This window comes from Lycium ferocissimum, chromosome 5 (assembly GCF_029784015.1).
Source record: "Lycium ferocissimum isolate CSIRO_LF1 chromosome 5, AGI_CSIRO_Lferr_CH_V1, whole genome shotgun sequence".
In the NCBI taxonomy this organism is placed as follows: domain Eukaryota; kingdom Viridiplantae; phylum Streptophyta; class Magnoliopsida; order Solanales; family Solanaceae; genus Lycium; species Lycium ferocissimum.
The window spans coordinates 71555094-71570340 of NC_081346.1; positions in this window are offsets into that span (position 1 = coordinate 71555094).

Sequence of the window (15247 nt, forward strand, 5' to 3'; positions counted from 1 at the left end):
TTCACCTTATATAGTTATATCTTTCAAGAGTTAACTAGCTCCTTTAATATAAACTAGAACCTAAATAACAAATAATAGTTTAGTAATAGAAAATCCAACTAATAAGAAAGAAAGAAGGAGAATATTTTTTGTATTACTGTATTTTATATGGACAAATATGTGTATATATAGGTGAAATATCAGAACGTTACAATGCCTAAATAATAATAATAATAATAATAATAATAATAATAATAATAATAATAATAATAATAATAATAATGATAATGATAATAATAATAATAATAATAATAATAATAATAATAATAATAAAATAATAATAATAATAATGGATTCTTTTAATAAGACACACTTACACACTTAAGGGAATACATCTGGACACATTTTGATGTAAGCTCAAAAGAATAAAAATATTTTTTGTGAAATCAAATTTGAATTAGGCCTCATGTATACCTCACACTCAAGGAGGCAAATCCACTTTTTATTTCACAGAGTGCGAGGCCATTTTATTTTTCTACATTGTTACAAAGTCCACAAGAGGACAATTTCTTTAAATTGAAAAATAAATTCTTCCTAATCAATAAGAGACACTTCCTTTTAAATATTATTTACAACGTCTCTAACAAAACCTTAGCATAATCATTACTATAATCCAAAACCGAATCCAATAGATGCAGTTCTCGTTCAAGCACATTTTGATAATATATTATACTACAAAATAATACAAAATTAAATCCAAACACCAGTAGGATAATATGACTGCAGTTTAAGTGAGTTGAGGTAGTTGAGAATAATGCCGTTGACGTTACCGACTTCTATCCACACAGTATTGTATCTCCTTCATTTCGAGGAATTTAATTTACTGAAAAGTTACATTAGCAAAAAAATTTCGTTGCTAAATAAAAAAATTCTTACTAATTTTATTACATTTTTTTGAGTGGATTGCCCTTCAAAATTGCTGGTCTTTAATTTTTGCCCCTCTTCTTTAATTTTGCCCGGCTAATATCTACAAGGTTGAGTTCCAACCCCGGTTCAATAAAAAAAAAAAAAAAAAAAAAAAAAAAAACTCGGAAGACAGAGGTTTATAGCAAAATTAGGCCTATTCGGGCAAAATTTAAGCCTTAAAGCAAAGTGGCAAACTTTTACCCAAAATTAGGCCTTAAGGCCTAACTTTTGCACCAAATTAGGCCTCTTCGGGCAAAAGTTAGGCCTTCAGGCAAACTTTTTTTCAAACTCTGCCTTATAAGGGGAAAACTCTGTCTTAAGGTAGAGTTTTGCCTTCGGGCATAAGGCAAATCTCTACCTTCAACTGGATTCTTGCAAATCTCTCCCTTAAGGCCTAACTTTTGCCCGAATAGGCCTAATTTTACTATGAAACTCTGCCTTGCGATTTTTGTTTTTTAACTGAGCGGGGGTTTGATTTACCCAGAACCTCGGGGTATTTTAGGGAAAGCCAAAAATTAAAGACCAACAATTTGAGGGGCAAAATTAAAGATCACCCCCGAATAAGGGCAATCGTGCAAATTGCCCATTTTATTATGCGATGAATTAGTAAAGATCATGAAAATTCATAAGTAATTTCTTAGGGGTGGTTTGGTAGCTAGTTAGAATTATGCATGTATTAGTAATGCGGGTATTAATAATGCGGGTATTAGTTATGCATGTATTAGCAATGCATGTATTAGTAATGCAGGTATTAGTTATATATGGAGTGTTTAGTTATGCAAGGTTTAGCTATGCATATATTATTTCTTTGGATGTTGGTTTGTTGTATTAAAAGTTAATAAATATTATATACTTCTTAAAATTAAAATATTTGTTTATAATCAAAATTAAAATATTAAAGTAAAAAATTATATGAACAAATTATATAAAATATGGTAAGTATTTAAGTGGGGAATGATAAGGGTAATATTGTCATTTCAACTTTTTAATTCATATACTATTAGTTATTCTATCTTCTACCCCGCATAAAATCATACATAGACTCCCTCATAACTTATACATATTAGTTATGCGGGTTTCTAAATTGCAAATTAAACATTGTACTAATTTTATACATGAATAACTTACTTCCTAACTAGCTTCTAAACGCGGTATAAGTATATCGAAATTAATAAATGAATAAGATGTCTCTTTTACTAGCTACCAAACATGGTATAAGTTAATGCAGAAATTAATACATGAATAACTTGTCTTTGTCCAGCTACCAAACGACCCCTAAATGAATTAGCGATGGATTTGTAACTAATTTCTTTTTATCTTTTGTTTATAATTCTTTTTCTCAAACACAAAACAAAAATATTAGTAAGACTTTTCTGAAAATGAAATGATTATAGTTTTAATATATAATGAATAGTTTTATGTCTGAATACTGAAATGAATAAGCCCATCTTCGCAACAGACCTTGCTAAAGCTGACGTATGGACTTCATCATCCTCCACTTATTCTATTGTTTAAAAATTTTAATTCAAATTTTAGTAATATCAAATCAGATCACTTATTAAATAATTATGTCTAGATTTTGGCATATTTAGTAATCTAATAAAAATACTAACGGCCTTCATATTGTATATAAAATTTAATATATATACTACCTTATATCCTTTTAAATAATAGAGCCAACTTAATAAGCAGTATTCATGGACGACAGATAGGTAGACACACATGATATTCGATTCAATTTTTTTAATTTTAAAAAGTTGAATATAGTAGATTCACATACCACAAAATCACAAATAATGAATGCGTGAGATAATATTCATATATCCTCTACAATATCAACGAGATCGATCTATGAATTTTTTAAAATTTTGTCACCATGTGGCACGTTTCTATGTAAGTATCATCATATAGTCATATTCGAATTATTACTTATTTGCTAAAAAGTCAATATATAAATTCGCGTTTACTATCACAAATAAATAATGGGTGTGAATATATATCCTCTACATTATCAAGGAGATCTATGAATTTCTTTATATTTTTGTCACCGCGTGGCACATTGTGACACATTTCCATATCATATTCGAATTGTTTATTATTTTTTGAAATGCCAATATATTAAAGTCGCATTTACTATCACAAACAAATAATGAGTGTGAATAGATAGCCTCTACAATATCAAGGAGATCTACAGATCTCGTTTATATTTTATCATCTCGTGGCACGTTTATAGGTAATTAGTACTTTGACCTTGATTCATAAAAAATAAAATCATATCATAACCAAAACCACATGCTTGCAATTATGCTAGGGTTTAATTTTCGGTGAAAATCATTTGGTAAAAGTTTATCTGCGCTCAGTATTTTTATCAAGCAATATTAATAAAGGCATGATCTGTGTTTGTATATAGACTCAACCATTTAATCATAGTTAATTAACATACATTTTCATCTCACTAAATCACTTAAATAAGTAAACTTATATGATTTTGTATAAACATCTAATGCAAACAAATATTTACATTACCACATCATTTCCATCCCTTATATTTACTTTAAATCAAATAATTGAATTATAACATTAAAATTAAATTAAAAATACATATCATTCAATTAAATTTAAGGTGTCCATGGAAATTACATGTAGCATTCATTAGTTGGTAACACGTAGCACAAAGGTGTGTATTAAAAATGTACAAATAGCATTCTCTCCAGTTCTGTAAACACCCAAGTTCCTACTTGGATGAAAGACAACATGTTTAGTCAATAATTAATTTGAGATCTAATTGCCCAAATCAAGGTCCTAACCATAGTTAGAATAATAAATATTTTCTTTATTTACTCTAAAAAAAATTGACAATCCCAAAATTCTAACTAAAACATTATCTCACCTATAAATTAATCCTAATTTTTTTTGCTTTCCCTATTTATTACGTGCTCTTCCTTTTTTTTTTTTTTTTTTTTTTTTTGTTTCTTTTGAACAATCCCCCCCCCCCCCCCACACGTCCATCTAGATATGTTCCCATATTTTTTTTTTTTGTAACTTCGTGCTTTAATTTTAATTCAAGAAAAAAAAATTATAAGTCATTTATATGACACGTAATAAATAGGAAAGAAAGAAATTTTAGGATTAATTTATAGGCGAGATACTTTAATTTTAATTCCAGAAAAGAAAATTTATAAGTCATCACATAATAAATAGGAAAGAAAGAAAATTTTAGGATTAATTTATAGGCGAGATAATGTTTTAGCTAGAATTTTGAGATTGTCAAATCTTTTTAGAGTAAATAAAGAAAATATTTGTTATTCTAACAATGGTTAGGACATTGATTTGAGAAATTAGATCTCAATCATTAATTACGTTTGAAATCTGTCTTATCATCCAAATAGGTAACTTTAAAATGTAAGAGAAAAAATGGACAAGGATGATCCATCCGAAATTCGTTTAGTTGGTGTAAACACCTAGGCAGTTGAACTTTTGCTCAATATTTTAGTCAACGTTGGCAATTATTGTCAATGTGAATAACTGGATTTGTACCTTAAGTACTACAAATACGTGATTTAAGTTACCAGTCTAGGGTTGGTAAATTACTTTAGTCAACGTTGGTAATTATTGTCAATGTGCTGGACTTGTACCTTAATTACTACAAATACGTGATTACAGTACCAGTCTAGGGGTAGGTAAATTGTTTTAGTCAACGTTGGCAATTATTGTCGATGTGAATAACTGGATTTGTACCTTAATTACTACAAATACGTGATTACAGTTACCAAGTCTAGGGATAGGTAAATTATAAATATTGTATTGAAAATTTCGGTACTTCCAATTTTTTATTTAATAGATATTACTGCTACATATCATTATCACGCTAAATTAATTCGATATGGTTGGATATTTTTAAGTTCGATCGATATTTTATTTTTTTTTTAAAAAGAACTTATAATTTCTTCGAATTCGACTTACATACACTCTTATAATAGAGAATATGACTTTGACATTTCAAGAAACGTTTCAAATCTCAATTATATAACACTAACACCTTACACATGTAAGGAAAAAATTTCACAAATGATCACTCAACTTAATGAATTTATTTAGTAAAGTCATCATTGTTATTTTTGTACCAATAAAGTCACTTTAACTTGTCTCTTATTTTCGACAAAATCATTCTGACCAGAAATACTACTTTTTTCATTGGAAATCACATTTAGATGGACCCCATGGTATCAATTTTTTTACCCAAATGAAAAAATCCACCCCACCCAATACCAAGCAAAATGAGTCATATTGTTTTAACGGAAGATCATTTCCTTGTTTCTCCCAGAGATTCACAGCATTGTCACCAAAAAAAATTACTTATACTTTTTTTTTTGAATATTTCTACATGTATTCAGTGGAAAAGTAGTATTTCCAATCAGGATGACTTTGCAGTAAAATAGGATATAAGTTAAGTGACTTTGTTTCTATAAAAATAAAAAAAAGTAACTTGACTACATAAATTCATCAAGCAGAGTCACCATTTATGAAACTTTCCCTATTTATACATGTAGAAATATTCAAAAGAAAATACAAGCAGTTTTCTTTGATAATCAATTACGAAAAAAAAATTCAATCAAGATAGAGTCATCAAAATTTCAATGTCTAAACAATTAGTTTTGTGCTGCTATTAGTTTATATACTTGTTAGTATTATAATAATATACATGAATTGTATATGTAACACTATACATTCCGATACGGTGTTCGGTATTCTTTTTATAAATATCGAAAACCGTACCGAAAATCAAAAGTTTTAAAAATGCATACTAAATTATGTCATACCAAATATCATAATACCGAAACCGCAATATCAAAAATTTCAAACTTCAATAGAATGACTCTATCTACTATACTTACCATGCCCACCCCAAGTTACACATGCTTTAATTTGCCCTATGGTCTATGTTATCATCATTTTCAAGCTTGTAAACCCCAAGTATTACACGTGCTCTTTTTCTTTGATTTTTGTCGAACAAATTACCTCGAAGTTAACTGGATTTAAATTAATATTAAATCTGAGGTTTTTTATCATCATCATCTTAGGTCTATAGTAGTTTTGGTTCCTCTCATTTATTGTAATATTGATTTTAATTCCTGTGATATTTAATTATACACATTTGATATTTCATTAATTAAAATCTGCACTTAACTGGATTTAAATTAATATTAAATCTGAGGTTTTTTTTTACTTGCTAGTGAATATGAACGTGATATTTAATTATCATGTTTATCATAATTATTAATCGCTCTACTATTTAATTACTTATATATATATATATATATATATATATATATATATATATATATATATATATATATATATATATATATATATATATATATATATATATCAACTCCTTGTTTTGAGTATTGCATTTTTCACCCCTTCCAGAATCCAGGAGGTCCCCACTTTCCTCCTTTGGTGACTCAAACTCGCAACCTCAGGGTTGGAGTTGGAGGATGTTTAGCACTTGAACAACTTCTCTTATCAGATTTGCGTTTCAGTCGGTATTTCGAGCATATTTATATGTTGATTATACTATTTCTGTGACTTGTTAGGATGTTTGGTTGGTAGCCCTCGGGGTTTAGACGCATTTTAAACAACTTGATGCTTGAAAATTATGTTAAGCTTGTGTTGTTACTTGGTATCTGACGGTAACATAGTTATAAAAGTTGTCCAAATATAACATACTTAAAGGAACTAAAAAGTTACAGTTTAATTAATCAAGGTTATATTTAATGATATCACAAAGTCATACTTTATCTATAATTAAGGGACTAAAAATGATATTGTCCTTATTATTTTTATTATCAATTATTGAAACTAAAATGGTGGTTTATTGGCTAATAGCCAATAGAGATGATATTCGTGTTACATCGTTCTTTCAATAAAGTAATCGTAGGCAGTTTCATAGAAAACGTAACGAAATTTAAATACTACTACTACTAAAATAAAAGAATTAAACACGGTTTCCAAAGAAAAAAAAAAGTTAAGTTTGACTCTCAAAGGTAGAAGATTGACCGTCAGGTCCTCCACCTGCCATTCAAGACCAATATATATTGGCCATTTTCATACAAATTTATTCGTTTTAATAATAACAACTTGTTTTTTGTTTTTTATAGTTGTACAAAATTGTGACAGACAAGTTGGACAGACTAAATTCATCTTCATGTCACTATTATATTTGCAAAATATGCATGATTCATCACTAAAATAAACAGAACTATATAAACATGTGAAATCTTTATGCTTAGAACGAATTTCAAGCTTGCAATTTGGATTTTTCTAAAAAAATATATTTCCTTGGTTTTGTATTTCCCCCCATTTATCTGTGTGGTTATGTATATGCCTTTATGTTGAAGCTTAAAATATTGTACCCATTTACGTATATTCTAGATGTGATTTTTTTGTGCTAGTGGATTTTAATTAATTGCGCAATCTTTAGGTTAATTATTTGTGGGTTCAGAATTTCAATTCTATGAGTTTAACTTTTAATGTTTTTAATATTGAAACTATTACATTTTTTAAATCATGGATCATATATACTATTTGTTGTATATAAGTCTTCCTTCTTTAACCCAGTGGCGGATCTAGGATTTTCATTCAGAGTGTTCGAAAAAAAAAAAAAAACTAAATATACACTATAATTTTTTGTCAAGAGCGTTCAAAAGTTAATATATGCACATAAATACGTTTAAAATTTATCCTATATATACACTGTAAATTTTTGCCGAACACCCTGGCCCCCAAGTAGATCCGCCCCTGCTTTAACCGATAGCTTATTTCCTTCTTCGGAAAAAAGAAGAAGCTGGAGAACAAAAATGCGAACTACTTTCTTCTTCCTAAAGTTCCATTGAAGAATTTTTTGGAGAATCTTCTACGAAACGTGTTGGAACAATCTTCTGTAACGAATACGATCACATGTAGACCGTAAACTTTTCGATATAATTTATATATTTTTTCCATTAATGACTAATTAATGAAACAAAGAAAGATGTAGCTCATAACTTGTATAGATATTGATTGTTATCCTTGTACGTGTGTTCTTGTTTTTCTTATAAACATAAACCATTGAAAGGACAAAGTTCATGCACATATATAGGCCATGCATTAAAAATATTGATTTGACTAAGCAGGAAAAAAGAAAAACACAGGTAACACTGAGAACTGTTTTTTTTTTTTTTCATTTTTAGTATTTATAGTACTATATTTCAAAAGTTAGGTAACCAACTAAAATGATGATATTTCCGCTTTGCATCATTGAATGTATTTTCTTGTATTTTTTGTTTCTTTTAGATTACATCAGTACCCACCCGAAATTAAATGGCTAAAACCAACTAACTTAATTCCCTTGGATAAGCGCTACATTTCGTAAATTGTTCTGTGTTTAAGAAGTTTTCTATTCTTAAATGTCGAACTTTGAAAATTTTGATTAAGTGTGGAAATATCTAAACCACCTTAGCTTGCTTAAATTTTAGGTGATCCTTTTTATTTGTTTAAGTCTTGACAGATAAAGTTGTTCGATTCAAATATTAGGTATTTTTTTATTTGTCCAAATTTTGGCAGACAAAATTGTCCGGTCTATATACCGTGAAAGATAGCATCAGCATGTATCCAATTCATTTAAAAGTCACTCTCGTGAACAATTGTATATATCCAGTTAATCTTTTTTCAATTTGAAATTTTAACGCTCTCCGTACACTTTTACTTATTCACTATACTAAAAATAAAGTTTCACTTTTACTTATCTACTTTAACATCAAGAGAGACAATTTTATTTTTCTTATTTTACCCTTAACATTAATTACTTATTTTCCAAATCATTTCACAACTCCATTAACACTATACACTATTAACATTGATATGATGATAAAATATGTATTTCATTTATTGTTTCTCAAGGAGAATGCAACATTGTGAACAAGTAAAAGTTTACTACTGTAGGAGAACAATTGAGAGCCACGTAAATTAATCCGGACCCACCGTCTTTAAAACAATATTTCAACCACCTGCCAGTATGTATGTATTTATTGCTCTAAATAGAAATTTCTTGGTAGGCTTTATGGTCTTGTCGTGGACGCGTTTGTCCATCCAGTTCACTAGAAATATAGTAGTATTATGGGGATCCTGTGACCTGAACTCCCTAAATTATATTTTTCTTATTTTATCTCCTTCACTAGTCACGTATTAAAGAAAGTAAATTAAAATGCAGCATATGCAAACATGTGTTTAATCAAAACTAAAAAAGAGTCTTAATGTCTTTTTTCATTTGATTCTTTCAAATTCGAAAGATCGAACCCTTATTCTCTCTCAAGCCCTTCGTCCTCTTTCTTTCACTATTTCGACGCAATAACAAATGCAAATAAAGAACTAAGTTTTGAGTACATAAAGGGTAATGAAGAGCGACAACTTGATCAATAATTAAAAAAAAAAAAAAAGCAAAAAAGAGATGGAGATCACTAACAATGAAATGAAAGGTTTGAGAGAGGATGAAGATACGGCTGTTTGGGTCAGAAACAATCAAATGAAAAAGACATTAAGACACCTTTTTTAAAAAAAAAATAAGCACGGGTTTGCACATGCTGCATTTTAACTTGTTTTACTTACTAAGTAATTAGTAAAGGCGTAAATACAACAACTACATAATTAGTGTAATCTCACAAGTGGTCCGGGGCAGTAGCGGAGCCAAGATTTCTGCCGAAGGGGTTCAACATATAAAAAAGTAAACATATAAAAAAGCCTAAGGGGGTTCAACATCTACTATATATACATAAAAAATAATTTTAACCTTGTAAAAACAATATATTTTTTTCCGCCGAGAGGGTTCGGACGAACACCCTCGGCTCTATGTGGCTCCGCCACTGGTCCGGGGAGGATAGGATGCACGCAAACCTTGTCTCTTTCTTATTCCGAAAACGTATTTACATATTTATTTTGAACGGATTGATCATTATGAGTTTGTTATAATTTATTTTTAATTTATATTCGAGATGATAATTAAACCTTTTTTTAGTAACATGAAAAGTCATACAATAGGAGGTGATAGGATAGCTAGGGAGAATCTAACTCTTTAATTGAATTAATAGGAAAGATGGATTACATAGCTTACAAAATTCAATCCTCTTTAAAGACCAACATAAACATATAATTTTTATTAGATGGAAAGGTCCAAACCCGATATGTATTGTTTGAAATTGCTCAATTTCGTCTTATGTTATACTTTTAAGTCTGTTCATACCTTTATCATCATTAGCATATTGTCTGTATTTGCCTTATTAATAATACAGTTTTAACGTGAAATGAGTGGACTTCACGTGTTAAAATACTTCATGGAAAAAGATCCAAATTTACCTCTCTACTTTTAATTATAGTTTGTTATTACCCTCTATTAAACTTAAACTTGGAGTTCATTAGGAGTTAAGGGTAAAAACAGGAGCGTCGCTACACTGTAACACAAAGATTCGGACAAATCTAATAACTTTTGCATAGACTCGATATTTGCATTAGGAATTTCAGTAAATATATATATAAATATTACGGTGTGAACGTACATGTAAAAACAAGCTGGTGGTTCAGTGGTGGGGAAGTGGGTTGAAACGGTCTTCGTAATTGTGTGGGTTCAAAACTCACTTTCAGCAGTTTCTCATTCAATTTTGCTAAGAAAACATAAAGTTTTAAAGCTGCATATAAGTACAGATTTCTTTTTAAAATTTTAACAGTTTCTTTTCAACCGGTACGTTCTGCCTAGCAAATAATGATTTGTTTCTAAATTATTATTTTTTTAAAATTTAATTTTAAAAAACAAAACATGAAATTGAAATTTAGAAAAAGTAAAAATCTTGTTTGAATGTTTAAGTGGTTCGCCGCTTTTTTAAAATACATACTGAGTATCGGTACTCTTTCATTAGTTTGCCGGTTAGTATATATTAGCTTGAGGTCGTTGTCCTGTTTTAAAATTTCTAACCCAAAAACCTCAAATCCTGGCTCCGCCTTTAAAACTAAAAATAAGACTTTTTCCTAAGAACGGAATTAATAAAATTACAACCGAATTATAACGGAACACAAAATTAGTTAATTCTGAATAGTACATCCGAATTTCTTTTAATTACACTTTTCCGCTTGCTAATTATCTATAACTTTGTTATCGTTACCCCTCCCCCTTCGTATTAAATGATGTTTTTAATTTGAGCGCACCCCTTAAGAAATTCACTCACTTCTAGAAAGTAAGAAGTATTTTTACTAACTTACCTTTAATTTTTCAGGAGTTGTATTGCACAACTTCTAAATTAAGGATAATTTACACTCGGTCTGAGCTTGCTCATATATTGCTCAATGTTACAGATAAATATTAGATTGTCGTCGAACATTGGAATAACATACAAAATTTTAAACCGTGGTCTAATGTTTTCTCAAAAAAAAACCAATTTGCTCAAAAGGAATACTTAAACCGTGGTCTAAAAGATCCATAAGTTGCAAAAGAAATTTACTAAATAGATGTCCAAAGAGGGGACAACCGACGATAATTTCACGTTTGAGTCCTGGGATTGAAAAAATTTCTGATAGGATGCGGATCATTCAAAATGAAAATCTGAATTAATCGGACCAATAAATTATAATAAAAAAGTATTTGACTAATCTAATAAAGTGGAAACTCACACTAGGTGAACACTCAAGTTTGAAAGCAATTCGAATCATATTTTAATTAATATCCATATAGAACAAACCTAACGAAAGTGCACCCACTTGGTTCACGAAGAAACTTTCTTGAATTTTTCTCACCTTATTTTCTTCAAGCGTCTTTCCTAGTCAAAGCCACTAATTTTCTAACAACCTTCCTAATCCTGGTCAATTAAAAGAAGTCAAATTAAAACGTTTTTAATGGGGGGAAAAAAAAACAAGAAGAAACAGCAGTAACATGGAAATCACTGGGTTTGTAATATATAGTAGTTGTTAAATTTGACTTATATTGGGTTTTGACTTGATTTTGGATTGAATAATTACTTGGGTCTTTATATTAACAATAATTAATTCGTCCTTTGCAATATAATCATTAAGGTGGCTTCCAATATAAATCATTGTTAGTTTCATAAAATCAGAGCTTAACGAAAACATCTTCATTTGTAGCTTATAATAAATTGATTACAGATCCACATAAATACAATTAAATAATGTGAAAAGGCGACAAACTAATTCGATCTACCCTGTGAGTTTGCTCAAATTGTCTTTCTCAAACTCAGATAAAAATAGAAATTTTTTGCTAGGTTACGTTGACAATCAACACAAAAATAATTAATTTATAATGAACTTTCACAATATCAAATACGTTAAAATATTTATGTTACCACGATTGAAATCGTGGATTTGCAATTAGGTTGGGAAACATTATTTCATACAATATCAAATACGTTAAAACATACTCACCAAGGCACAAGTTACTTCAATTCAATTGGAATAATGGACTAGCAGAAGCGAATTCAGAATTTCAAGAAGATAAATTCATCTTAATTTTTTTTTTTTTTTAAAAGACGCAAAAGTGCATTTAATAGGGTTTGATCCCACAGCCTTAAGGGATTAAACCCAATACTTAATCGTCTTTGCTCCACTCAATCTAGTTTAATGATGTGTTCCTTCAGTTAATATTAGATATATTTTAAGGATTATATCATAATATCTGGAATTTAGTGGGTGGTAATGTTCGCGTGACTCATTTTTAATGGGTGGATTAGCCTTGGCTATTAGGCTGAGGGACATTATTTGTACAATATCATATACTTTAAAATATACCCCCTAGACACATGTTAACGCGATTGGAATAGTGAACTCGCTATTAGGTTGAGGAACATGATTTCCTTGAATGGTTGAGTTGCAATAAATTTATCGTAAAAAAAATGGTGAAATCCGTAAAATAACTATATACTAAAATTCGATTACTCTCACGAATTCCATATTTATTGTAATGATTTTTATCAGTTCAACAATTACTCATATAATGTCAAATTTTGATTAACCATTCAGTATCCGCAACCCGTTGTTTCGATCAAACTGTTTTTTTTTTTTTTTTTTTTTTTTTTTTTTTGCGCGATAGATCAATTTAGGGGGAAAACGCTCCCTACCAAGAAATACTTCATTATCAAGGTTCGAAAAAAAACTTCTAATTAAGGACCTTTTTAGCCGCGAGTATTTTTCAGTTTTTTCTGGAATTGTTTTTTTCACTTTATTTGGAAATCCGCGTTTGACCATGAAACTTCCAAATACAAATCATGTTTTCACTTTTAGTACATTCAAATATTTTTGCAAAAGGTATAACCAAACACAACTCCATCTTCAACTCCAACTTAGAATTTTCAAATAAAGTAAAAAATATTTGATGTTCATGGCACCTACTCAGTATGAAAGAATTCCGTCCATCCCATTCCCACTACACGTTATGTTAGTAGGTTATAACTAGTGTACATCCCCGCGCTTCGCCCGGTCGTTAAATATAAGGATCTTATAAATACAAAAGTTAAAAATTTAATGGAAGAACAATATTGAATAATACAAAAATATGACATTAATCCGCACATTTAATCCAAAACCTCATCTCATTTTAAGTGAAGATATTACTGTTTTGGAAGTGAAACAAAAAAATTTATTATAATTTTCTCAAACTATTTTTACATTGCGATTCACTAGCTATACCGACTTGTAGTATTTTTCGTGTAATTTACTTTCAAATATTGTAAATTTTATTTTAAAAAATTTATACCCACAGTCATAGATAAAATTAATTATCTTGGCCCGAACCCCTTCACAGAAATAAACGGGGAGTAATTATTTCGACCAAGAAAATAGCATTGTACGATATAAATGCACAAAATGTAGAACTAACATGCTTGAAAGCACAAAAATTGTAGATATACTGAAAAGTAAGAGAAAAAGATGGAGAAAAAAGAAAAAGGGAATAAGAATCTAACACATATTTGTTAGCCTCAAAACCCTTTTCTGAGAACATTGGCTGGATCAAAAAACAAAGAAAATTAAAATCCTACAAGAATTACCACTCTAAAATGAAAGTAATCGGTATCAATAGAAAAGATATATATATATATATATATAAAAGTGATCATTTTATAAATTAGTCCATATTAATTCAAAGATATGAAAATGATTTTTGTAATTTAGCGTTGAGTAATTTAATTAACTTTTCCCACCATGACCACTTGGCAGAAGGTCTCTTTGACTCTAGCCGTCGGATGCAAGGAATTGGAACCAGGATGTTAAATATCCTAATCCTGTAAATTTAAAAACTATTCATATTCTTGAAATCCCGAATTTGCTTGATATGCTCGTTATCCCAATTAGGGGTGTACATAGATCGGGTTGGTTCAGTTTTTTCAAATACCAAACCAAACTAATTGCGTCGGGTTTTTAAGTTTATAAACTAAACCAAACCAATAAAATTCGAATTTTTCAACTTCGGGTTCTCTCGGGTTATTCGGTTATTTCGGATTTTTCGGATTTTTTTCCAAAAAAGTCTTCATACAAAACATAGGACTTTTACTTCAAATATTTCTTTAGTCCTAGTAAGATACAACTATATAACTAAGGTGTTTCTTAAGAAAATAACACAAAATGTGAGATGGGTGATGACATCGTATTAAAATATTCAACAATGCAAAACTAACACTAATGCTAACAAAAGAAACGCAAAACTAAAGAATAGATATCCAACATTACTGTCATTCCTAGTGTTAGAATTGAATTTCTTTTGTTAGCATTAGTGTTGAGTTGGTTTTGATTTGGACTTTATTTGAGTTACTAGCATCCATGGGATATAAAACTTATTGACATTCAAAATTCTAAGTTCAAGCTTAAAATAATATGATAAAAGACAAAAAACTATGAAAAAATTTAAGAAATATTTACAAATTATATTACAAATAAATATTTTTATGTATAAAATATTTTAAAAATCGAATACACGTAATGTCGGGTCGGTTTGACTTTTTTTTAGCTAAACCAAACCAAACCAATTATGTCGGATTTTTTTTTTTTTTTCAACACCAAACCAAGTCAAACCAAACCACTAGTCGAATTTTTTTCTCGATTTGATTCGGTTTATCGGTTTGGTGCGGTTTGTCGATTTGCTTTATACACCCCTAATCCCAATTATTGAGATTCCCCTGTTTTCTTGAATATATCCTTCTGTTTGATATGAAGGCAAGCTGGCACTAATCAAAAAAGAAAACAAAATGAAGATACGATATGGAAGATTATCAAT